This window comes from Orcinus orca, chromosome 9 (genome assembly GCF_937001465.1).
Source record: "Orcinus orca chromosome 9, mOrcOrc1.1, whole genome shotgun sequence".
Classification (NCBI taxonomy): Eukaryota; Metazoa; Chordata; class Mammalia; order Artiodactyla; family Delphinidae; genus Orcinus; species Orcinus orca.
This window is the reverse complement of record NC_064567.1, coordinates 99,382,537-99,409,911: the sequence shown is the minus strand read 5'-3', so window position 1 is coordinate 99,409,911 and position 27,375 is coordinate 99,382,537. Positions and strand designations below refer to the sequence as shown.

The 27,375-nt window shown below is 38.4% G+C and overlaps 1 long non-coding RNA gene and 1 other non-coding gene across 2 annotated transcripts in view; one reads left to right on the top strand and one right to left on the bottom strand.

Annotated features, from left to right (window-relative positions):
* Positions 1 to 11,757: 11,757 nt before the first annotated feature.
* LOC125965415 (uncharacterized) overlaps positions 11,758 to 27,375 on the bottom strand; it is a 175,455-nt gene continuing 159,837 nt past the window's right edge. Inside the window, exon 2 of the long non-coding RNA XR_007479267.1 lies at positions 11,758 to 11,880. This is a non-coding gene — a long non-coding RNA (uncharacterized LOC125965415). The remainder of the gene's footprint in view (positions 11,881 to 27,375) is intronic.
* On the top strand, positions 16,992 to 17,151 carry LOC117197838 (U1 spliceosomal RNA). Its single transcript, XR_004478744.1, has one exon. It is a non-coding gene; the product is annotated as a U1 spliceosomal RNA (small nuclear RNA).

Here is a 27,375-nt window from a genome sequence, read left to right as displayed (position 1 = left end):
TGTCACTATCTAACTCACACAATTTTTGCCTACTATATTTGGCAACTTATCTGGGATACTTCTGTTAAAAAGAAAAAACAACAGGCCCAAACTAGAGTCATTCAAAATGGAGTCATTTGTGCTAAGCCCCACGACTGCAAGCCAAGACTTAATACCCAACCTAATTGCAGTTTCAAACTCTCAGGAATGCAATCTTAACTGGTCAGCGCTAGTGAGGTGATCCTCCTGATAGGACCCTTCTGTTCCCCTCAGGAGGTCGACCTTCCTGGAAACAATGTATTCTTTGCTAATAAGTTCCTTGTTTCACACTCTTTCTGCCTTTAAGAACTTGGATGAGATGCTGCCTGATTCATGAATCATTTGATAAAGACAATGTGGTCTTTATTCAATTGAATTTTCATTATTTAACGCTGTTAAACTCAGAATATCACTTTTGGTTTGTATTGCAAAGCTAGTAGCAACACTAGATGAAGCCAAGTATATCTCTTTCAAGAATTACAAGAGGTCTGAGAATTTATCCTACTTGCAAGCTAATAAGTTAGCCTGCCACAGTTTCATGGATGCTGAGAGAAGACACACGATTCCTGGGTCAGAGACAGAGAATTTTATTCCTCAGGGCACAGCAGGCAGCATGAACTTCATGTAAGCATCAGCTCCCCTTGTCCCCCAAGTCCCGCTGGGTAATGAGGAGGTGACCAAGAGGTGGTTGTGCTGGCCATGGGTTTTCATCATAGCCAAAGAACCCCAAGCTTAGGAAACCCCAATCTTTTATTAAGGCAACTGCCTTAATAAAAGAAGACCTGCCTGCCCTTTTCCCCAGGGAGGCATTATCTCTATTATACTGGACAGTAAACACATCTGCCCTTGGTTCACTATCTCTACCTAGCCTGGCTGTTTGCTATACAAACATCCTTGAGAGGAGAGATTGGGCACTAGACTGCTTGGAAGAATGGTCCTCAAGGGATAAGAGAAATAGATTTGATCCATACTTGGAGAGGGTAGGCTAGTAACTAACTTAATCACAATCCATGGGACCATTCACCAACCAAACAATATTTCTTACGCAATTTCATGTGAATGTAATAGATAATGGGAAACTACAAGAAATTATTTCCCATAAAAGTGAAATGTCACCTTAACTAGATGGGACTGAACACTGCCCAGTGAACACCTGTTGCGCAGACTTAGACACACAGGCAGGCGTTAACCCCGTAGGCCTGGAGGAAATGACTCATGGGGTGGAAGTAGAGGTAGAAGAAAGGAAGGCCAAGAAGGAGAAGCAACTGCATACATTCAAGGCACTCAGCCATATCCTGGCTTGTCATCCTAGCGCTGCTGCCAATAAGACACTTGCACATTTGATGAAGATTTGTTAGCAATGAAATCTGACTGAGCTTGAAGCTAGTGCTACCCCTGAATGTTTGAGTTTTCTACACCAGTAAAGTACTTCTTTTCTTTCCTGTCTTAGGAACACATCGATTGAAGAATAACATACATTCGGAAAAGTGAATTATGTAAGTGCCAAGCATGATGAATTATCACACATACAAAAAGCACATCATGAAATCAGAAGCCAGATCAAGAGTTAAAATACGCCAGCCCCGGGCTTCCCTGGTGGCGCAGTGGTTGAGAGTCCGCCTGCCGATGCAGGGGACACGGGTTCGTGCCCCGGTCTGGGAAGATCCCACATGCCGCGGAGCGGCTGGGCCCGTGAGCCATGGCCGCTGAGCCTGCGCGTCCGGAGCCTGTGCTCCGCAACGGGAGAGGCCACAGCAGTGAGAGGCCCGCCTACCGCAAAAACAAAAACAAAAACAAAACAAAACAAAACAAATACGCCAGCCCCTCAAGCGCACCTTTAGCCCCCTTGGAATCAGTACTCCTAGAGTCATCTCCGAAGGTAACTACCATAGTGATTTCTAACATCGCGGACTAGATTTATCTGTACTTTAACTTCATATAATGGCATCACACAGCACACATTTCTTGTGTCTGGCTTCTTTCTCTCAACATCATGTTTGCAAGATTTATAGTGTTATATTGTGTGCAGCTGTAATTAATTCATCCTAATTACTGGATAGCATTCCATTGTAGGAAGATATTTCATACAGTGAATATTATTTCTTCATTATAATGTTGATGAAATTTTTATCTGTTTTCAGTCTTTAGCCATTAATGTGCAATAAACATTCTTGTACACATATTTTCACATATGTATGTATTTCTGTTGAGTTGAAACCTAGGAGTGGAATTACAGGATCTGGGGTATGCATAAGTTTAGCTTTAACAGATAATGGGAAACAGTTTTCCAAAGTCACTGTACCCATTTCTACTCCCACCAGGGGTGTATGAGAGCTTTCCATTCTTGCCAACACTTGCTATTGGCAGCCTATTTGATTTTAGCGATTCTGGTAGGTGTGTGGCAGAATCTAATTGTGGTTTTAATTTGCGTTTCTCGGATGACTAATGAGTGTTCGTTCTTTTTCATATGTTTATTAATCACTTGTATTTCCATGGGTGAAGCTGTTGTTAAAATCTCTTGCTCACTTTATTTTTATCGGGCTGTCATTTTCTTATTGATTTTTAGGAGTTTTTTGTTTTTAATACAAGTTCTTTTCAATTATATGTGTTGCAAATATCTTCTCCAATTCAGTGGCTTGTATTTCACTCTCTTAATGTGTCTTAGTGTTAATGTGTTCTTTCCGTAATCTTTTTTTTTCTTATTGGTCAATACTTTTGACATTTAAGAAAACTTTCCCTACTCCTAAAGACATACATGTTCTCTTGTTATCTCCTTAGAAATGTTATTGATTTATTTTTCACAATTATCTCTACAATCCATCTGGATTTATTTTTGTGTAGGGCATGTGTCTGAGAAAAAAACTCATTGTGTTTTCCTTTACTCTCATACTCACAATACTTGTGACACCAGATGTGCGGGTTTTCGACACCAGCTGAGTGTCCTGCATTTCAATTCAATTCTGACAGTGACTAGAGTGAGCGCACATCCCACAGGTTAAAGGCTCAGTCCCACAAGCCTTCCCCCACTTCAGATGCCAATTGCAAGTAGGAGGTCCCCCAGTTACCCACAACTTCTGTCTGACTTGGCTGCAAATGGAAGAATCCTCCTCCTTCATGCTTGATTATTTGCTAGAAATAGCTCACAGAACTCAGGAACACACTTACTTATGTTTACCTGTTTATTATCTAATAAAGAATATGATGTGAAGGCTACAGATAAACAGCCAGATGAAGAGGTATATAGGGTGAGGTCTGGAAGGGTCCCCAGCACAACAGCTCCTGTCCCCATGGATTTGGGGTGCACATAGATGTGTTTACCAACCTGGAAGCTCCCCGAGCCCCGTATTTTTGACATTTTTAAGGAAGTTTCTTCATGTAAGCATGATCAATTAACTCCACTTCTCCTCTTCTGAGAGGACGGGGGTGGGGCTGAAAGTTCCAAACTTCTAATCATGGCTTAGTCTTTCTGGTGACCGGCCCCCATCCTGAAGCCCACCAAAGGTCACCTCATTAAAACAAAAAACACTCTATCACTCAGGAAAATCCAAGAGACTTAGGAGCTCTGTGTCAGGAACCAAGGTCAGAGACTAAATATCAGAACAAAAGATGCTCCTGGTGTTTTTATCACATAGGAAATTACAAGGGTTTTAGGAACTCTGTGGCAGGAAGCAGAGCAAAGACCAATCTGTGTAGTTTCTGTTATTTTACAATGTGAGTTAAAGATTAAGATTAAATCTTTTTCTTATGGATATGCGGTTTTTATGCCTATCCAGCACCATTTATTTATTGTCCTTTCCCCATTGCTCTCCAATAATATCTTTGTCATGAATCAAGTGACTGCATGTATTGAGCTTGTTTCTGTGCTCTCTATTCTGTTCAGTGGTCCATTTCTCCATCTTTGCACAAATAATGCATCTTTTAATTCCCCTAGCTTAATCATAAGTCTTGATATCCAGAGTATAAATCTTCCAACTTTTTAAATTCTTCTTCCAGTTTGTCTTGGGACTAAAATTCTGTATCATTTTTAGAATTAGCCCATCAGTTTGCATCTATGTATACACACACACTTGCTAGCTTTTTTAAAATAAGGATTTTATCAATTAAATCAACTCAGAAAATTGGCATCTTAATAACACCCAATCTTCCAATCCAAGAACAAAATATATTGCTTTACTTATTTAGGTCTTCTTTAACTTCTCTCAGTACTGATTTAAAGTTTCCAGTGTAGAAGGCTTGTGCATTTTATATTAGATTTGCTCCTAGATATTTGATGTTTTATGATGTTATTGTGAATAGTATAATTTTAATTTCATTTTCTAATTATTGATGATACATAGGAGTAAAATTGTGTTTTGTGTTTTGCATACAGTAAGTCCCCTACAAACGAACGAGTTCCATTCCAAGAGTGCATTCGTAAGTCCAATTTGTTCGTAAGTCCAACAAATTTAGCCTAAGTACCGAACTAACACAATCGGCTATATAATACTGTACTGTAATAGGTTTATAATACTTTTTGCACAAATAATACATAAAAAACAAACACAAAAAATAAAGAAAACATTTTTGATCTTACAGTACAGTACCTTGAAAAGTACAGCAGTCCAGTACAACAGCTGACGCTTCTTAGCAGTATCAGCTACATCACCACTGCTTTTACGCTTGCTTTCAGACATCCTGGGCTTGAAATAAAGATACTGTGCTACTGCACTCTATACAGTACTATACAGTAAAGTACACAAAAGCACAACCATTTGCAGAGGATGCACACACATGACAACATATGCCAGACACGTGAACTAACTTACGTGATTGGACGTGTGAATGCACGTTCACATCTTTGAAAGTTTGCAACCTGAAGGTTCATATGTAGCGGACTTACTGTATTTAATTCTACCAAGCCATTGTGTTAAATTCACTCTTTAATTCCAATGGTTCATCTGTAAAGTTTTTAGATTTTCTACATACACAGTCATGTTGCTGGCAAATAATGACAGTTTTACTTCTTCCCTTCCAATCCTTCCATATTTTATTCATTTATCTTGCCTTATTTTACTTGCTAAAGACCTACAGTAGTGGTCATCTAATGTAAAAGAAAAACTTTCAATATTTCACTAATATATTTATTAGTTCATTGCTATAGGTTCCATTTATTCCTTGCTAAGGAATGTTAAACTTTTATCACATGGCTTTTCTGCATTTATTGAGATGATCATATTATTTTTCTCCTTTATTTTGTCATAATTCTGATTTGCTTTTTTTTGGACTTGATATACACGGAATCATTTAATATGTGATCTTTGCATCTGACTTTTTTGCTCAACATTAAGTGTAGTCATTCGCATTATTGCATGTAGCTGGGATTGTTCATTTTCATTGCTGAAGAGAATTCCATTATATGATTTTAACACCAATTATTCATCCGTTTGATATTTGAAGGATATTTGGTGTTTTTCACAGTTTGGAGAAAATCAAGCTATCCACCTATCTCTCGCCTCAGAACAGATTCTTACAGGCAAGGCGCCCTAAATTGCACTCCAACACTGCTGCTAATTACCATGGTTACTGTAGTTGTATCCACCGTGTCTGCCTGCGGTGGCCAAGTGCCTTCCATCCACACTACCACTCTCCCCACCGATTCTATGCACTCCTACGTCCTACCATCAATTCCAGAGAATAACCACCACGGAAATTCCCAAAGATGCTGCTACCTCCCCCTCACGGTATATCCCTTACTGCCTCAGTGAGATGAACATCCTCACGGAGCCCCTGAGAAGCCTGCTGAGATGCTACATCTTTTCATCTTACCTGATAAATACATTCCTTCATTTCCACCTCCCTGAGTTTTTTGATCCCTTCCTCAATACTACCCTGAAGCAGTGGGGCAGCTCCATCTGACTTTCCTGTCCAAGCTTCAAGGAGCCATCCCAGGAGTGTGCTAGGATTGTCTACAGTGTTCAAGGAAGGTGGTTGAGCCCAAGTCCTGGGAAAGTACTGCCAGGCCAGTGAATTTTCCCCATTAAGTCTCTTGAGTCTCATATTCTCTTTTGCTTCTCTCAAGATCCACTCCCACATGGGGCCTCCCAGGTGCAGCTGGTATATGTAACTCAAGGACAATTACTTCTGTGTCCAAGTTATTCCTCCTGGAGCAGGGACCGGGTTTTCTCCCTCAGACTGTGCTGAGATTTGGCTGTAACTGTCAGAGATGGTGAGGGTGGTGAGGATGGATCTAAGGTCATCTCGTGAGATGCCTCTCAGGGGAGGGCTCCAAGAGGTGGGGGCTGCAAGCACAAGGAGTCTGTGCTCCTGTTCAAAGAGGGAGGATGTTGCTTCTGTTGGCCCGGAAGGTTCAGGGGAATCTAGGGGTCCGGGTTCTGAGCTCATCCACATATATACACCCAATCTCAGATTCCATTAGTTTCCTCTTAGGGCCCTCACAGTAGGACCCCTGTTAAGGCTGTGTGCTCATTCACCCCCCTTTGCAGCTCTGCAACCTTAGCCATTAGCTGCTGGGCTCTTGTGCCTGCAGGAGATAAGGGGCTACACAAACACTGCCTTAGAGACCCTTGGAATCTCAGAGTGCTTAGAATGATAGTTGGTACAAGCATATCACTGTATTGTTTTCAAAGCTTTCAAAGCAGCTAACAAAAGCCAAATTTTAATTACCATTTTTTTCCATTCAATTTGAGTGACATAAAAGAAATATTCAACACAGATATTTGGACAACGGTCTGTTGAAACAAGGTTGGACCAAGTATGATTTACATTTGCTTCTGCAGGTGACGGGGCACTAGCTCCTGTTGCCCTTCATCCAGTGTGAGTAACTGAGGTGATTCCCAGCTGAGCCGAAGTCCCTGTAAGTCTTACTGCCTCTTAGTTCACTACTGGAGAGCAGGTTTCCAGGGTCTGATCAGAAATGATGGGGGTTACCAGATTCATCCTTCCTCTTGGGAGGTCTTGGAGCCTCTGTCCCCGTGAACCTGCCCACGTTGCAGCAAAGGGATAAAGACCACTAAATCTCAGGTTGTCTAGCTGACCTCACTCTTCCCCTGTCTCCTGAATCTGTGGTTCACTGAGTTATTAGGTCTCTGATGCTACCTTGCAGGTGTTTTGTCACATTTTCTAGTTGCTTTTAGTGGATGAGTTGTTCCAAATTTCTAACCCATCCATTTCACATAAACAAAGTCATCTTTTAAACAAAGGTCATGAACCAATAAACCACAGCATAAAATAAATTACAAATGGTTAGTAAGCATTTGAAAAATATCAGCTTCCTAATTATAAAAACTTTTCAATTAAAAATGAGATGATTTCAAATGTTAAGGTACAAAGATGAAGTAAACAGAAGTTATTGAGTGCCCTCAGATATTGCTAGTAAGAGTCAAGCAGAAACTTTTCTGAAAGGAATTTTGGCAATATTAACAAAAATGATGTAATTTTTCATACATATTGACACAGTAATTCCACTTCTGAGGAATTTATTCTAAGGAAATAATCTAAAATGTGGACAGGTGTTTAAGCCAAATATATTCAACTTAGGGTTTTTTTAAAAAAGAAAACATTTAAAACTCTCTGAAATATAGTCATAGATAATTAAATCATACTATATCAAAGAAATAAAACGCAACTTTAAAAATTTAATTTAATTTCCCTTTAATTTAAAGGCCTGGGAAAACGCCTTTAAATACCACTAAGTCAAAAGCAAAATTTAAAGTATGTACAATATGAATTCAATTACTCAAAAGTATGCATAAAGGAAAACTCTTGAAAAAATATTCCAGATGTTAAAATCGCTTTCCTGGGCAAGGAGTTATAGATATTGTCTTCTCTGCATTTTTATAGCTTCAACTGCTTCTCAAATTTTCTACTGAGTGGGCAATTCTTTTACAATCAGAAATAACAGGGGGAAAAAAGAGAATGTAGCTTTTTATTAAAATTAATAATAGTAAATTATCCAGGATAAGATAGAGAATGTTGGTTGGTTTAATTTTGCAGATAATTAAATATTTATGATAGGATGTATACTCCAAATAGAGTGCCTTTCAGGAATACATAGTAAAATAAACCTAATAACAAAACTACACCAACAGAAATCAGCTTTTCTGTTATGATTCGTAGGGAACTTCAACTGTTACACTTTTTGAGGGTCACAGTTAGGAACATCGATTGTCATTCCTTCGAAGTGTCTTAATCTCTTTCTTAACTGTCTTTTGTTTCCCAGGGGTGCTGGCTTGTTCATTAAGTCCCTAGCACTTTACATCTGATATTTTCATTAATTTTCTCCACACTTCATTTAAGGTAAACATTATTTTATGCACTTTACAAATTAGCATTGTAGCTTTGCCAAATTTTGCATCAAACTTAGAGCTGGGATTTAAACCCCAACCTCATCCCCTCCCCAGCCTGCCCTCCGGCTCCCGCCTGGAAATACTGGGGACCGGTAATTATTTGTTGGTTTAATATAATTTGTTTAGTCGCTTGAGGACACCGATTTGCATTTTTTCCCTTTTTATATTGATCTGTAACCCGCTTTGTCTCCTACCTAACCGGTATTTGGGCACGAACTGGCCAGTGTCACTTTCCTGTCCTTTCAGGCGGGGTTTCGCCCCCAGGGTTCTCTGGCAGCCGCCTCCGTCGCTATGGTGACCCGGTGTCAGAGCTGACACCGCAACATCAGCAGCTGCGCCGGGTCCTCGCCGGCTCAATGGAGAGCGCGGCGGACTTGGCACCGAAGGCGCAGGGTCTGCGCCGAGCTGCGCGCGGGGCCTCAGTCCCTCCCCAGGCAGGAGCCCACTTCCAAAGACAGCCTGGCTGCGTTCCGAGCCATGAATGCCTTGAACTCAGCCCCGGACTTGATTTCTTTTTTAACCGAGAGAAACAAAACAAAACAAAACACCCATCAGAGCACACACTGGTGTAGTGGTGTGTCCTGAATCTTGGAAACATCTCAGCAGAATTCACAATCTTTCCTTTCCAGGGTGCAGGCATGGGGGACTCAGATTAAAACACGGGGAACTTCTTATAACCCCATCTGATCAATATAACATGGAACGCAGCACTGCAATATTATAGTTTTGAAATCATATAGCAACACATAAATATGAGCTTATAATGTACTAAGTTTGAAAACTAAGATATAAAATCATATGCAAACTCAGAATACCACTAAATGAAGATATTCATATGCAAGTAAAGGTAAAATATATACACCAACAGGATTCATAGAGCCTGGATATTCCATGATAGAAAGTGGCAGATACACTGTTTGGTATTACACTTAAGCTGAATGTAATTTAAAAATATGTATGATAACATTTTGTCAAATTACAGTGGGCTCCCTATAGCAAGAGAGAATGCTCCTTTCAAGGCAATAAATAAATGAGATGATAAAAATTCTTACTCTATTGCATTATGAAACACAAAATCATATTTCAAAAAGAAAACTACCTTTACGGTTTTTTTTTTTTTTTCAAGAAAAGCATAATCTGTGTCCTTTAAAGAACATCCTGAAAGAAGCTGTAAGGGCAGAGAATGAATGCCCCCAGCTGGGCTCTCCTCCTTCCTGTTACTGGGCAGCCTCAGCCCACAAATAACCCAACCCACTAGTGCAATATATGAGGTCCTTAACTAAGGCTGGTACCATTGTTTCCCTAAGACAGACAGACAGACAGACACACACACACACAGAGGCACAGATACACGAGTGCTGTGTTATTCTAAATAAACGTGCTTCTACAATTAATACTTATTATTTTTATTTTGAAGATTTTCCTTTTTATCCTTTTTTTTTTTTTTAACTTAGGAGGTATACATGGGCCTAGAAGAATCCTGACTTTATTCAACTGGCCACACGAATTCCCATTTCCCACTAAGGAAACCTTGTTCTCTACATCTGTGTCTCTATTTCTGCCAGTTCATCTGTACCAATTTTCTAGATTCCACATGTATGCATTAATATACAATATTTGTTTTTCTCTTTCTGACTTACTTCACTCTGTATGACAGTCTCTAAGTCCATCCACGTCTCTACAAATGACCCAACCTCACTCCTTTTTATGGCTGAGTAATACTCCATTGAATCTATATACCACATCTTCTTTATCCATTCATCTGTCAATGGGCATTTAGGTTGCTTCCATGACCTGGCTATTGTAAATAGTGCTGCAAAGAACATTGGGGTGCATGTACCTTTTTGAAATATGGTTTTCTCTCGGTATATGCCCAGTAGTGGGAATGCTGGGTCATTTGATAGGGATTGCACTGAATCTGTAGATTGCTTTGGGTAATATAGTCATTTTCACAATATTCATTCTTCCAACCCAAGAACATGGTATATCTCTCCATTTGTTTGTGTCGTCTTTGATTTCTTTCCTCAGTGTCTTATAGTTTTCTGAGTACAGGTCTTTTACCTCCTCAGGTAGGTTTATTCTTAGGTATTTTATTCTTTTTCTTGCAATGGTGAACGGGAGTGTTTCCTTAATTTCTCTTTCTGATCTTTCATTGTTAGTGTATAGGAATGCAAGAGATTTCTGTGCATTAATTTTGTATCCTGCATCTTCAACAAATTCATTGATGAGCTCTAGTAGTTTTCTTGTGGCATCTTTAGGATTCTCTATGTACAGTACCATGTCATCTGCAAACAGTGACAGTTTTACTTCTTCTTTTCCAGTTTGTATTCCTTTTATTTCTTTTTTGTCTCTGATTGCTATGGCTAGGACTTCCAAAATTATGTTGAATAATAGTGGTGAGAGTTGACACCCTTGTCTTATTCCTGATCTTAGAGGAAATGCTTCCAGTTTTTCACCATTGAGAATGATTTTTGCTGTGGGTTTGTCATATATGGCCTTTATTATGTGGAGGTAGGTTCCCTCTATGCCCACTTTCTGGAGAGTATTTTCATAAATGGGTGTTGAATTATGTCAAAAGCTTTTTCTGCTTCTATTGAGATTATCATATCGTTTATATTCTTTAATTTGTTAATATGGTGTATCACATTGATTGATTTGTGTGTATTGAAGAATCCTTACATCCCTGTGATAAATCCCACTTGATCATGGTGTATGATCCTTTTAATGTGTTGTTGGATTCTGTTTGCTAGTATTTTGTGGAGGATTTTTGCATTTATATTCATCAGTGATATTGGTCTGTAATTTTCTTTTTTTGTAGTATCTGTCTGGTTTTGGTATCAGGGTGATGCTGGCCTCATAGAATGAGTTTGGGAGTGTTCCTTCCTCTGCAATTTTTTTCAAGAGTTTGAGAAGGATGGGTGTTAGCTCTTCTCTAAATGTTTGATAGAACTCACCTGTGAAGCCATCTGATCCTGGACTTCTGTCTGTTGGAAGATTTTTAATCGCAGTGTAAATTTCATTACTTGTGGTTGGTCTGTTCATATTTTCTATTTCTTCCTGGTTCAGTCTTGCAAGGTTATACCTTTCTAAGAATTTGTCCATTTCTTCCAGGTTGTCCATTTTATTGGCATAGAGTTGCTTGTAATAGTCTCTTAGGATGCTTTGTATTCCTGTGGGGTCTGTTGTAACATCTCCTTTCTCATGTCTAATTTTATCGATTTGAGTCCTCTCCCTCTTTTTCTTGATGAGTCTGGCTAAAGTTTTATCAATTCTGTTTATCTTTTCAAAGAACCAGCTTTTAGTTTTATTGATCTTTGCTATGGTTTTCTTTGTTTCTACTTCATTTATTTCTGCTCTGATCTTTTTTTTTTTTTTTTTTTTGCGGTACGCGGGCCTCTCACTGTTGTGGCCTCTCCTGTTGCAGAGCACAGGCTCCAGACGCGCAGGCTCAGCGGCCATGGCTCACGGACCTAGCCGCTCCGCGGCATGTGGGATCTTCCCGGACCGGGGCACGAACCTGTGTCCCCTGCACTGGCAGGCCGACTCTCAACCACTGCGCCACCGGGGAAGCCCCTCTGCTCTGATCTTTATGATTTCTTTCCTTCTACTAACTTTGGGTTTTCTTTGCTCTTCTTTCTCTAGTTGCTTTAGGTGTAAGCTTAGATTGTTTATTTCAGATTTTTCTTGTTTTTGTATTACTATAAACTTCCCTCTTAGAACTGCTTTTGCTGCATCCCATAGGTTTTGGATCGTCAGGTTTTCATTATCATTTGTTTCTAGGTATTTTTTTATTTCTTCAGTGATCTCTTGGTCATTTAATAACGTATTGTTTAGCCTCCATGTGTTTGTGTTTTTTACTTTTTTTCCCCTGTAATTGATTTCTAATCTCATAGCATTGTGGTCAGAAAAAATGCTTGATATGATTTCAATTTTCTTAAATTTACTGAGGCTTGATTTGTGACCCAAGATGTGATCTATCCTGGAGAATGTTCTGTGTGCACTTGAGAAGAAAGTGAAATCTGTTGTTTTCAGGTGGAATGTCCTATAAATATCAATTAAATCTATCTGGTGTATTGTGTCATTTTATGTTGTGTTTCCTTATTAATTTTCTGTCTGGATGATCTTCCACCTCCTCTGTAAGTGAGGTGTTAAAGTCCCCTGCTATGATTGTGTTACTGTCGATTTCCTCCTTTATAGCTGTTAGCATTTGCCATATGTATTGAGATGCTCCTATGTTGGGTGCATATATGTTTATAATTGTTATAGCTTCTTCTTGGATTGATCCCTTGATCATTATGTAGTGTCCTTCCTTGTCTCTTGTAACATTCTTTATTTTAAAGTCTATTTTGTCTGATATGAGTATTGCTACTCCAGCTTTCTTTTGATTTCCATTTGCATGGAATATCTTTTTCCATCCCCTCACCTTCAGTCTGTGTGTCCCTAGGTCTGAAGTGGGTCTCTTGTAGACAGCATATATATGGGTCTTGTTTTTGTATCCATTCAGCAAGCCTGTGTCTTTTGGTTGGAGCATTTAATCCATTCACATTTAAGGTAAGTATCAATATGTATTTTCCTATTACCATTTTCTTAATTGTTTTGCATTTGTTTTTGTAAGTCCTTTTCTTCTCTTGTGTTTCCCACTTAGAGATGTTCCTTTAGCCTTTGTTGTAGAGCTGGCTTGGTGGTGCTGAATTCTCTTAGCTTTTGCTTGTCTGTAAAGATTTTGATATCTCCGTCAAATATGAATGAGATCCTTGCCTGGTAGAGTAATCTTGGTTGTAGGTTTTTCCCTTTCATCACTTTCAATATATCATGCCACTCCCTCTGGCTTGTAGAGTTTCTGCTGAGAAATCAGCTGTTTACCTTATGGAAGTTCCCTTGTATGTTATTTGTCATTTTTCCCTTGTTGCTTTTAATAATTTTTCTTTGGCTTTAATTTTTGTCAATTTGATTACTATGTGTCTCAGCATGTTTCTCCTTGGGTTTATCCTGCCTGGGACCTCTGTGCTTCCTGGACTTGGGTGGCTATTTCCTTTCCCACGTTAGGGAAGTTTTCAACTATAATCTCCTCAAATATTTTCTTGGGTTCTTTCTCTCTCTCTTCTCCTTCTGGGACCCCTATAATGTGAATGTTGTTGCGTTTAATGCTGTCCCAGAGGTCTCTTAGGCTGTTTTCATTTCTTTTAATTCTTTTAAAAGAAAGAAGAGTAGAGTCTGAAGTCAGGAAGTGTAATTCCTCCAGCTCTTCTTCTTTCTCAAGATTGTTTTGGCTATTCAGGGTCTTTTGTCATTCCATACACACTGTAAATTTATTTCTTCTAGTTCTGTGAAAAATGCCATTGGTATTTTGACAGGGATTGCGTTGAATTTGTAGATCACCTTGGATAGTATGGTCATTTTAACAATTTGATTCTTCCAACCCGAGAACACAGTATATCTTTTCATCTGTTTGTGTCATCTTCAATTTCTTTCTTCAGCATTTTATACTTTTCAGAGTAAGCTCTTTTGCCTCCTTAAGTGAGTTTATTCCTAGGTATTTTATTCTTCTAGATGCAATGGTAAATGGGATCATTTCCTTAATTTCTCTTTCTGATATTTTGTCTTTAATGTATAGAAATGCAACAATTTTCTGTACATTAATTTTGTATCCTGCAACTTTATTTAATTCATTGATTATCTCTAGTAATTTTCTGGTAGCCTCTTTAGGATTTTCTATATATAGTATCATGTCATCTGCAAACAATGACAGTTTTACTTCTTCCTTTCCAATTTGGATTCCTTTTATTTTTTTTCTTCTCTGATTGCTGTGACTAGGACTTCCAAAACTATGTTGAATAAAAGTGGCAAGAGTAGGCATCCTTGTCTTGCTCCTGATCTTAGAAGAAGTGCTTTCAGCTTTTCACCATTGAGTATGATGTTAGCTGTGGGTTTGTCACGTATGGCCTTTATTATGCTGATATATGTTCCCTTTATGCCCACTTTCTGGAGAATTTTTATCATAAATGGATGTTGAATTTTATAAAAGTTTTTCTGCATCTACTGAGATGATCACATGGTTTTTTTCTTCAGTTTGTTGTTGTGGTGTATCACATTGACTGATTTGTGGATATTCAAAACTCCTCATCCATGGGGTAAATTCCACTAGATCATGGTGTATGATCCTTTTAATATATTGTTGGATTCAGTTTGCTAGTATTTTGTTGAGGATTTTGGCATCTATGTTCATCAGTGATATTGGTCAGTAATTTTCTTTTTTTTGTGTGATATCTTTGTCTGGTTTTTGGTAACAGGGTGATGGTGGCCACATAGAATCAGTCTGGAAGTGTTCTTTCTTCTGAAATTTTTTGGAATAATTGCAGAAGGATAGGCATTAACTCTTCTCTAAATGTTTGATGGAATTCACCTGTGAAGTCATCTGGTCCTGGACTTTTGTTTGTTGGGAGTTTTTAAATTACTGACTCAATTTCATTACTGGTAATTGATCTGTTCATATTTTCTACTTCTTCCTGGTTCAGTTCTGGGAGATTGTACCTTTCTAAGAATGCGTCCATTTCTTCTAGGTTGTCCAGTTTATTGGTGTATAGTTGTTCTTAGTAGTCTCTTATGATACTTTGTATTTCTGTGGTTGGTTTCAGTTGTAACTTTTCCTTTTTCATTTCTGATCTTATTGGTTTGGGCCCTCTCCTTTTTTTTCTTGATGAATCTGGCTAAAGGTTTATCAATTTGGTTTATCTTTTCAAAGAACCAGCTTTTAGTTTCATTGAACTTTTCTATTTTTTTGTCCCTATTTCATTTACTTTTGCTCTGATATTTATTATTTCTTTCCTACTACTAACTTTGGGTTTTGTTTGTTCTTCTTTCTCTAGTTGCTTTAGGTGTAAGGTTAGGTTGTTTATTTGAGATCTTTCTTGTTTCCCGAGGTAAGCTTGTATTGCTATAAACTTCCCTCATAGAACTGCTTTTGCTGCATCCCATAGGTTTTGAGTTGTCGTGTTTTTGTTTTCATTTGTATCTAGGTATTTTTTAATTTCTTCTTTGATTTCTTCAGTGATCCATTGGTTGTTTAGTAGCATATTGTTTAGCCTCCACGTGTCTGTAGGTTTTTGCAGCTTTTTTTCTTGTAGTTGATATCTAGACTTATAGCATTGTGGTCAGAAAAGATGCTTGATATAATTTCAGTTTCTTAAATTTACTGAGGCTTGTTTTTTGGCCTAGTATGTAATCTATCCTGGAGAATATTCCATGTGCACTTGAAAAGAATGTGTATTCTACTGCTTTTGGATGGAATGCTCTCTAAATATATCAATTAAGTCTGCTTAGTTTAATGTTTTATGCCTGTGTTTCCTTATTGATTTTTTGTCTGGATGATCTGTCCATTGATATGTGTGGTGTTAAAGTCTTGTAATATTAAAAATAATAATAATAATAAAGTCCTTACTATTATTGTGTTACTGTCAATTTCTTTTTATGTCTGTTAATATGTGTCTTATATATTGAGGTGCTCTTATGTTTGGTGCACATATATTTCTAATTGTTAGAACTTCTTCTTGGATTGATCCCTTGATCATTATGTAGTGTCCTTCTTTGTCTCTTGTAAGAGTCTTTATTTTAGTCTATTTTATTTTAGTTTAGTTTTTAAAGTTTATTTTATTTTAGTCTATTTTGTCTGCTATAAGTATTGCTACCCTGGCTTTCTTTTGATTTCCATTTGCATGGAATACCTTTTCCATCCCCTCACCTTCAGTCTGTATGTGTCTCTAGATCTGATGTTAATCTCTTGTAGGCCACTTATACACAGAGTTTTCTTTTTTTATCCATTCAACCACTCTTTGTCTTTTAGTTAGAGCATTTAGTCCATTTAAATTTTAAGTAATTATCAATATGTATGTTCTCACTGTCATTTTGTTAATTGTTTTAGATTTGTGTTTGTAGGTCATTTTTTCCCCTTTCTTCTTCTTTTGTTCTTTTTTCTCCCAATCTGGTGATTATCTTAGTGTTGTGTTTGGATTCCTTTTTCTTATCTGTATGTATATTTATTGTAGATTTTTGGTGTGCAGTTACCATGAGATTTTTGTATAGCAGTCTATATATATACATGTATACATATATACATATATATAGACTCTATCTCCCCCCATCTCTCTCTCTCTCTCTTCCTCTCTCTCTCTCTCTCTCTCTATATATATATATATATGAGATATATATATATATGAGATTAATATATATATGAGACTGTTTTAAGTTGTTGATCTCTTAATTTCAAAAGCACTTTTAAATCCCTGCATTTGTACTTTCCTCCCCTCATGATTACTGTTTTGATATCATATTTTACATCTAATTGTTTTGTGTACCCCTTAACTGCTTATTGTGGATATAGATGATTTTACTAATTTTGTCCTTTAACCTCCCTACTAGCTTTGTGTGTGGATGATTTCCTGCCTTTACTTTATGTTTTCCTTTACCAGTGAGCTTTTTTATTTTGTAATTTTCTTATTTCTAGTTGTGGCTTTTTCTTTTTCACCTCGAGAAGTTAACATTTATTGTAAAGCTGGTTTGGTGATACTGAACACTTTTAGCTTTTGCTTGTCTATAAAGCTTTTGATTTCTCCATCAAATCTGAAAGAGAATATACTTACCTGACAAGGGAGATACCATGATCATGAAGGTGGTTTTCCCAGGGCAAGGCTTATCCATTGTACTCTGGATGTGCTGACCCCTGCAAGTTCCCTAAATGGAAAATTGACTGCATAATTTGTGGTAGTGGGGTCTGCATTCACACTCTCCCCTGGTTAAGAAAAAAAAAAATCTGAAAACAGAGCCTTGCTGGGTAGAGTAGTCTTGGTTGTAAGTTTTTCTCTTTCATCACTTTAAATAAATTGTTCCATTCCTTTCCGGCCTGCAGGCTTTCTCCTGAAAAATCAGCTGATGGCTTAATGGGAGTTCCCTTATATGTTATTTGTTGCTTTTCCCTTGCTGCTTTTAATATTTTCTCTTTACCTTTAGTTTTTGTCATTTTGATTGCATGGACTCTTGGTGTCTTCCCCTTTGGGTTCAACCTGTACAGGACTCTCTACACTTCACAGACATGGGTGACTGTAACCTTTCTCGGGTTAGGGAAGTTTTCACCTTTTATGTCTTCAAATATTTTATCAGGCCCTTTCTCTCTCTCTTGTCCTTCTCAGACCCCTATAACGAGTATATTACTGTGCTTGATGTTGTCCCAGAGGTCTCTTAAACCGTCCTCATTTCTTTTAATTCTTTTTTCTATTCAGCAGCAGTGATTTCCACTACTCTGTCTTCCAGCTCACTGATTTGTTACTCTGTATCATTTAGTCTAGTATTGATTCCTTCTAGTGTATTTTTCATTTCAGTTATTGTATTCTTCATCTCCATTTGGTTGTTCTCTATATTTTCTAACTCTTTGTTTAAAACTTCTAGCTTCTTGCTCTGTGCATCCATTCTCCTCCTGAGTTCTTTGATCATCTTTACAATCATTAATCTGAACTCTTTCTCAGGTAGATTGCCTATCTTCACTTCACTTAGTTCTTCTTCTGGGGTTTTATCTTGTTCCTTCATCTGAAACATATTCCTCTGCCACCCCATTTTGTCTAAGTTGTTATTTGTATTCTTACGTTTGTAGTAAATTAGTTATGTTTCTTGACCTTGGGGGAGTGGTCCTCTGTAGGAGGCATCCTATGCATCTCAGCCCTGGTGAGTGAGGTTGGTTTAGAGGCTTTTGCAGGCTTCCTGGAGAGAAGGGTTGGGGCCTGCCCACTGGTGGGTGGAGCTGGGTCTTGGTCCCTCTGGTGGGCAAGGCCATGTCTAGGGTCATGTCTAGAGGTGGCTGTAGGTTCAGGAAGTCTTTAGGCAGGCTGTCTGCTGGCATAGCCCCACCCAGTTAGTTGTTTGGCCTGAGGTTTCCCAGCACTGGTGCCTACAGGCTGTTGGGTAGGGTCAGGTCTCGGTGATAATGAGCCACCAAGATGGCAGCCACCAGCAGCAGTGTTCATGTGGTTTAATGTTCCCAAATATGTCTGCCACAAATGTCTATGTCCCCAGGGTAAGCCACAGCTACCCCACTGCCACTCCAGGAGACTCCCCAAGACCAGCAGGTAGGTCTGGCCTAGGCTCCTATCAAATTACTGCTTTTATCCTGAGTCCTGGCACATGTGAGAGTTTGTGTGTGCAGTTTAAGAGTGACGTTTCTATTTCCCTTAATCCTGTGGGGCTCCTGAAATTAAGCCCTGCTGGCCTTCAAAGCCAAATACTCTGGGGGCTCATCTTCCTCGTGCCAGACCCCTGAGCTGGGGAGCCTCACATGGGGAGGCTCTCACTCCTGTGGGAGAATCTCTGCAATATAATTATTCTCTATTTTGTGGGTCACCCACCTTACAAGTATTGGATTTGATTATATTGCAAGTTTGCCCCTCATCCCCACCTCATTGTGGTTCCTTCTTTACGTCTTTAGATGTAGAAGATATTTTCTAGTAGGTTCCAGTCTTTTTCATCAATGGTTGTTCTACAGAAAATTGTGATTTTTGTGTGCCCATGAGAGGAGGTGAGCTCTGAGTCTTTCTACTCCTCCATCTTGGCCACCCTTCCTAGATAACACTCTTAAAGAAACTGCCTCCTGCTTTAAGTCTGAAGCACTAGGTGCTAGGTTTCAGCTCCCTTATGTTCCCTGGGTCTTGATTTCACAGATTAGGCTTCATAATTTGTGTTTAATGTTCTATTATAGCTACTTCTTTGCTTTATTAAAGATGAGTGGGTTTTTTCCCTGTATTTTCATTCTTTGTAATTCGAATTGGATTTTAGAAATGGGATATAGAAAAATGCCTTAATTGTATCATATGGGTATTTAGTCTTTAGATGTTTTAAAACTAGGGAATAATAAAAACAAAATGCAGGGTAGTGGCTACTTCTGTATGGTGTCAGGGGAATGGGACTGAGAAAGAGTATGAAAGATGATGCAATGGTATAAATAATACTCTAGTTTTTAAGTTAGCAGCTGGGTTCCCAACTTTTCGTCTTGTTGTTATGCTTCATTACTTACTGTATTTTGCATGTATCTTAAAAATCAACTATTATATAATTTAAAAATTAATCATGCATGACCTGTCCCTTCCAGAGTAAAGGATTAATTAGATAGAGATTCACTGTTGAACAAAGAGGAAAAACGATTACCAGCTGAAAGTACAAATCTTCCTTGACTTACAATGGGGTTACAACCCAATAAACCAACTGTAAATTGAAAATATTGTAAGTTGAAAGTACCTTTAATACACCTAACTTACAGAACATCATAGCTTAGCCTGTCTACCTTAAGCATGCTCAGACATTTATATTAGCCTATAGTTGGGCAAAATCATCTAACACAGGCTTATTTTATAATACAGTGTGCACTATCTCAAATAATTTATTGAATGCTGTACTGAAAGTGAAAAACTGAACTGTTGTCTGGGTATAGAATGGTTATCGCCCCATGATCCTGGGCTGAGAGGGAGCTGTGGCTGCCACAGCCCAGCATCAGGAGAGGGGATCAGACTGCATCATGCTCACCAGGGAAAGGATCAAAATTCAAAGTGAAACTTCTACTGAAAGCATATCAATTTTACACCACTGTAAAGTCAAAAAATCCTAGGTCGAACCATTGTAAGCCAGAGACTGTTTATCCCATTACCATGTCTTTATACAATGTCTAAGACTGTCCTGAGTTAACTGTAATGCTGAACTCCATAAAGGCCACCCTGGAGAGGACAGTGCTGTCATCTTTACCCTTCCATTATGTTGGCTTTCTGCTCTCTTTAATCATCAGGATTTTGGCTGCTTTATATTATTTAGTAGTTGCAACCAACGAACCAGGAAACAGTAAGAAAAATCAAGTATTACATAAAGACAACTGGGAATTATAGATTCAAGTATTGCTGTTCCCTCCAGAAACTGCTCCATTATCTTTTGTGTTCCGGTGTTGCTGCTGACAAGTTCAATGCTATTTTGATTCTTAATTGTTTGGAAACCATTTCTTCCTCAAGTGTTGCAACGATGCATGCTGGTGCCAGGCACACTGGTGTTCAGGTGTGCCTTTAGCTTAGGAACTCATATCCTTCAGTCTTGAGAAATTTCTTGAATCATTGCTTTCATTATTTCCTCTCTTCTGTTTAATATGTTTCTTCCTTCTTTTGGAATTTCTATTCTTCAGCTGTTGGATGTCTCAGAAAATCTTCTCAATTTCTGGTCTCTTACATTTTGTCTTCTTTATGTTCTGCTGTCTTAGAGAGTTCCTGTGCTCTATCTTTCATTCCTTCTATCTTTCAATTTTGTTGTCACATTTTTAACTTCTAAGAGCTCTTTTTGTACTTTGAATATCTTCTTCTTTTTCATCTTTATTTTTTAATAGTATCTCTTTATGTGTTTCATGCATTCATTAACTTTATCTCTCAGAGGATATTAATGGTAGCCACCTTTGAAGTTTCTGTCCTTCTGACTAGCAGGACACCTCCTATAGCATGTGTAGGCATATTGGTTGTAGGCTCACTCTAGGTTATCCTGGCCAACTACCTTAGGGAAGCAGTTATCCAATTTTTTGGTATCAGAATCTCTTTACCCTTGTGAATATAATTGAGAATTCCAATGAGATTTTCAGAAGAATAGGGAGTGGAGGAGAAAAGATAAATTGTTTCAGCAGAAGACTAGACTCAAGAGGAGTCCAGCCCAATGCAACAACAGAAAGTATGGATGAAGTGTAGAGTACAAGGTTGAGAATGATGGGAAATTGGAGACATGGGCAAACCCCACACATTTCCAGATCCTGCAATACAAGTTAAGGAACTAAGACCTCAGGAAGAATCCTGGAAGGGTTTTCATCTGGGGAGTGATATAATTTAAAACTAGCCTTTTTGGAAATCCCTTCTGCCTGCAATATGGAAATAGAATAGAAAAGGAACAAGCCTGGAAACAGCAAGATTAGATTAGGGGTTCTGGAAGTAGTCCAGGGAAGATATAACATGGCCTTGAATAGGGCAGCTAACAAGAGAGTTGGGGAGAAGTGAAGAGATTTGTGAGATATTTAGAAGATGGAATCATCACAGCTGGGTGACAGATTAGATGGAAGGAGGAGGTGGGTGAGACACCAAGATGAGTCAAGGATCATCCCCAGATTTTTGTCTTGAGCAAATGAGTAAGTTACAACTTTTCACTGAAATATGGAAGGAACACATTTAAGAGTAGCCATTTATTTATTTATACATGAATTTGTTCATTATGTCAAATTATCTGAGCCAAATTACTCTGGATTCCGAATCCCTATTATTACTTAGTAAATAATAATTAATATTTATTAAACTCCTATTCAAGCCCTCTCTCTCTCTCTCTCTCTCTCTCTCTCACACACACACACACACACACACACACACATATATATATTCATTTATTCCTCATAAGACACTTATGAATTAAGGACTATTATTATTCTTATTTTATGCTTCTTAAAAAGAGGCACAGACTGGTTAAGTAGACTTCCCGAGGACCCACAGCTCAGTGTCGGTGCAGGGAAGAGAAGAATCTGACTCTAGACAGCACTGGTAACCACTAGACTGTACTGTTCAGTGGTGTGTACGTGCGTGTGTTTTCCTAACAAGTCTTGGGGTTAGAGGCAAATAAATTAATTGTGGAACCCATTTTCTCCACTGATAACTTAATATTTTCTATTCCCATTTATTCAATCTTTATTTATTGAGTAACCTTGTATTTATCAGGCCTTGAGTTAGATAAAAATTCAAATATGAAAAATCTAATTCGTGCCCTCAAATTAGTGAGGAAACAGGTGAAAGGACAATGACAACACAGTGTGACAAGGTGGCTCAGCGGCCATGGGAGCACAAAGGCAGAACTCCTAAGTCGACTGGACTGGGGCGTGCGTGTATGTATATCCTGAAGGAGACACGGGGAGAGCTGTCCTAGTGCTGGGGTAAGAGTCACACACGTGAAGAAAGAAGAAGGAGACGCTTGAAGATGGAGCCACCTGTACAGAGAAAGAGGCAACTGAGAATCAGGTGGATTTGGGAAACTACACGTTGTACTGTTTAGACCTTCTCAACCTCCTTCAGTCCTAACACTCACAAAAATGTGAAGATGTTAGTATGGCACCCGAGGGTATGAGGCTGCCTGTAGGTCAATAGACATACGGGTCAGAACTCAAGGCAATTCTAAGATGCCGATACTCTGCAGTGTCATGACTGCTACTTTTTCAAAAGAATCAATACGCACATTGCCAAAGGCTCAGAACAAATGACAGAATTTGGGGAAAGAAGTGGAGCAATAAATAATTATTTGTTTGTATATACAAGCATAAGATGCTCTCACTTAAGGCAAAACTAAACATTGGTTTTATTTGGAAAGAGAAAATAAGTAGCTGGAGGGATGATGTAGGGAGAACACTTGTTATGATCTCTCCTTTCTTCCATTTTGAATTTTGATTGGTGGGAAATATGACTTAACCTCATATATAAACACAAAATTCACACTTTGCCAGGTTGGTGGGTTATAAGGAGCAGAGAATAATTATTTGTTTAATTATATTACAAACAAGGGCTCTTGTGCTATTTTATGTCCCATGACTGTATGGTCAAGCATAAGGGCTTATTTTAAGCAATTTCAATCAGTCACTTTTTAAACAATTGATCAAACTGTCTAGTACCATTTCTTATAATGTTTACTATGCTCATATTTATATGTTAATCATAATAATCAGGACTGAACAACCGCAAAGATTCCACAAATTAGATTAGAGTGTGGAAAAACCTCATCATCTGGAGAATTGTGACCTCAACAGTTTTGTTCCAAACTAATTGGCAAAATTTTACGACCAAGCTGATACCCGAGAGCTCCACCTGCTTCTCCAGGGAAATAAGTCCAGGATGGAAGGCAGATTCAACTATTAAATGTTAGAATATAAATGATGTGTCCAGAGAGGAAGAAGTTATAGCCTGGAAGCAGGTCTCTGAGGAAATTGCAACATCATCCCGTATCTGAGGTCATCTTGTCCTCAGATCTCAAGGACATTTTTCTCACTGAGCTGAAATCTAGGCTTCTCAAGGGAATTGAGCATAAAATCATAGAAATTAAAGATGATTTTTTTCAATCTCTTCATTTTATGTCTGCAAAATAATGCTCATGGAGGTTGAATAAATAACCTGAATTAGTTGCAAAGCTAGACTAGAATGCAAGTCTCTGCATTAAACCCTACTTTATGAACTCGTCATTGGACAGTGTAGAAAGAATGGGTGATACCACAGCAAAATTCAAGTCTCCACAGATTCCAGGGACTGGCAATCCAGAGCATTCAATCCACAAGTTAAAAAAAAATGGCCCTTGAGATAAAGATTCCATTGTCAAATAAGTCTGAGAATTGATTGCATTAACTAGGGGTAAACAGACTTTTGTGTTTGGTTGGTAAGTTGGTTAGTTGGTTTTACTACAGGTGTCCTTAGGGCCTTTATATCTGAATTGATCTTTAAGAGAGGCATATAAAAAATAATATGTTTCCAATTAATGTGCTACAGAGCATCATTTTCATGGAATACCTACTATCATCTTACTTCCATGGAGAAATAGTAGCTTATAGAATAAAGTTCAAAAAGCTTCATCATGACTTTCAAGTTTCTCTACAATATAATACAAACTACTTTTTAAGTCTATATATGCCAGTTATCACCTGTTTCAGACTGTTCATAAAATTCATGACTTCCCGTATTTGTTTACACTGCTCTCTCAGGCGGAACTAACCGTGCTTCCATCTCCACTGCATGGAACTTCATAACCCTTCTTCATGGAATTATCTCTAATCCTTTCTGTTAGAGTTCACTTACATTTCCTTTTTGTCATTCACCAAGGCTTTCTTTTATTTGACAAACATTTGGAAAGTGCCTACTCCGTGCCAGGTACTGGAGCTACAACTGTGAGCAAAATAAAAACCACTGTCCCATGGAGCTTACATTCTTATGAGATGCAAAGGTGGGGAAAGGGCAATTTTTTTTTTAATTAATAAGTACACCCATAACACAACATTTATCTCTAATATGGTATTTTTATGATACTTAGGGTGTTTACACACTTGTCTCCTTTTAAACTTGTTGAGGGTAATGCTGTACTAGTCAGCTCTGGCTGCCATAATGAAATACTATAGACTGTGTGACTTTAACAGTAGAAATTTATTTCTCACAGTTCTGGAGGCCAGAAGTCCAGGATCAACGTGATGGTGAGGTGGGTTCCATTCTGAGGCCTCTTCTCTGGGCTGGAGGGCAGCCACCATCTCCCTGTGTGCTTCTTCTCTGTGTGCTCCAGATGGGAGAAAGCTCTGGTCTCTCTTCCTCTTCCCATAAAAACATTAATCCCATAGTGGGGGCATAGACATGCAGTCCACAACTGTACTATTTCTCCATCATTTTTATATCTTTCAGAGCTCAGCAAGCTCTTCCCATCTAGTAAGTCTTCAATAAGTACGAATGACTTAATGTTTCACAAAAGAACCATCTTGGAGCATCAAAAGCAGGCATTAGTAGGGCCTGCCCCAGAGCATGGGAGGAGCAGGGCCTCCAGGGACCATCTGTGCATGGGGGCTTTTTCTGAGGGGAGGGCAGAGGGAGGATAGTAATCTTCATGGTAAGTTTGCCAGGCATCCTGCATATTTCTCTTGCTTCCTGTATCGACTTCATCAGGATGGCCTAAATGTCCTGTATTCAGCTTTTGCCAATAAATTACAAAAATTTGGCAGCTAGAGCTATTTTTCAAATTTAATTGGATATCCTGTATTTTTATTTGCTAAATATCCAACTTTACCTTTTGGATATATAAAAATGACTGAAACCTTCATTTCTGTAGGACTTTTCCAGATAGGAACACAAGTCTCAATGAAAGCCAACAAAATCATTTTCTACTTAGGCACTTGTATACAAACCTTAATGGAAAAAGAAGCTGCCTCTCTCCTTCATATATGAAAAATGGGCATTCTTTGGCTAGATGGGAAGAATACAGATAACTTTTACTGACTGACTGGCCTACCATATCAGCTCAACAGAAGTTTCTTCCCCAACCTATAAGAACAGTAAGGACATCCTCCATAAACCTTGTAGTACAGTATGATCACCCACTGTTGACTCAACCAGCATCCACTGAGCGTCTGAGGCAGGCCTGGCTCTCCTTCAGGTGCCAAGCGTGTAACAGTGAGCATAGCATCTGGGATAACAAACTATATTTTTACTTGATTATTTATTCATTTACTTAATTATACATATGTGGTTTAAACAGCATTTGACATACACTAGTACACAAAAAAATACATTCAAAAATAAGTGAGGAATACACAGCTCTAAACTAATGTCTGAGTAGCCTGAAAATGTCTAAGAAAAAAAACAAGAATCAACACGCTAGAAGAAATGGTAAGGGACTATATATAACTAGATATAATTATATATAATTTAAATCTTATGTACATTATAAAAATCTATCCACAAAATTAAAAGGGAAATAAAAGGAGAGAACATATGTGATCCATGTAAAACACAAGTGGTTAATATTCTTTGCAGATAAAAGACACTCATAAATAGTAAGAAAATGGTAGACACTCCCAATCAAATGAGGCTGAAGGGCATAAAACATATATTAAGAACTCAAAATAAGTTTCCTCCTTCTTTCAAACTTTGTCTCAGACAAAAGCAATGTTATTTCAGAAAGAAGAAATAGTAAGAGAAGGAATCATCACAAGGAAGTGGGGAGGCCTCAAAGAATTTAAGAGCAGAAAATATAGCAGACAACTGGAACTGAAAAGAAGAAAACTTTCCAAGGAGCAGGAAAGGGACAGGCTCTCTCACCAGGGGTCGTGGAGGCAGGACCCTTCCAGGTGCCCCTCTCAGGGATGCTGCTGGTGCCATGGAATTTCCCAGTCGTGAGGACAGATGTCATGGAAAGGCCCAAATTTAAAACTTGATGAAATCAGTGGAGCACACGTGTACCTCGGAACCAGGTGAACCTGAATTAGACTCCCGTCCTGCAACATGTTAGCTGTACTGACATTGAAAAGCTTATGTCACCTCTCTGGAGCCTCAGTCTCCCCATCTGTAAGGTAGGGACAGTGGAGCCTGTCTCACTAGGTCACTGCAAGTGCTAAAGAGCCACTAGATACCGAACGATGATGGGGATGGGTTCTCAAGCAATGCTCGTCTCCCTCCTACGTCCGTGTTGCACATGTGATCATAAATAATATGAGGCCAAAGGGCAGATGAATTGAAATGGAATATTCAGTTAAACAAAAGTACATGCCATGTTTGAACACAGCAGTTCCCAAAGTGAAATATTGTTCCTGCAGGAAGCTTCCTGAAAAGGCCATTTTCAGTCAAATAAGACTGAGAAATGATGCGGACTCTCTCCCCACTTACAGATTTGCACTCTATTAAGAAGATTTTCACCTATTAAATGCATTTCTCTGTCCCACAGTAAAGTAACAAGTTCAATTTTGCTTCATCTGGCAAGTTTCAACTCTCCAAATAGCTTTAATTATGAAATAAGAAGAGAGGTTTTTGTTTTGCTAACTGCTAAAATCTCATAGAACTAATTTTCTATAGAACACATTTTCAGAAAAACCACACTTCAATGATTCAAGCTTTGTCCTTGTTAGAAAATATAATTATCTTTTCATTTATAAAGCATACACAACATTAGCATGACACTAGTAAGTCTTATTTAATATCCATTCATATACTCAGTGGATATATTTGAGGCATTCACCGAAGGCTGGAAATTGGGGATGTGAGAGCCAGGTCCTGACCTCACAGAAATGAAAAGACTAGCAGAGAAGGTAGACAGTTAGCAGCAAACACAAGTGTTATGACAAAGATGTACAGCATCCAGGGAGAGGATGCTCAGAGGATGGAAGGCAAGTGATAATTCTAAGACCACTAGAAAATTTCAAGATCATTTATTGAAAATAACATATATTCTACAGTTAAAAATATATGTG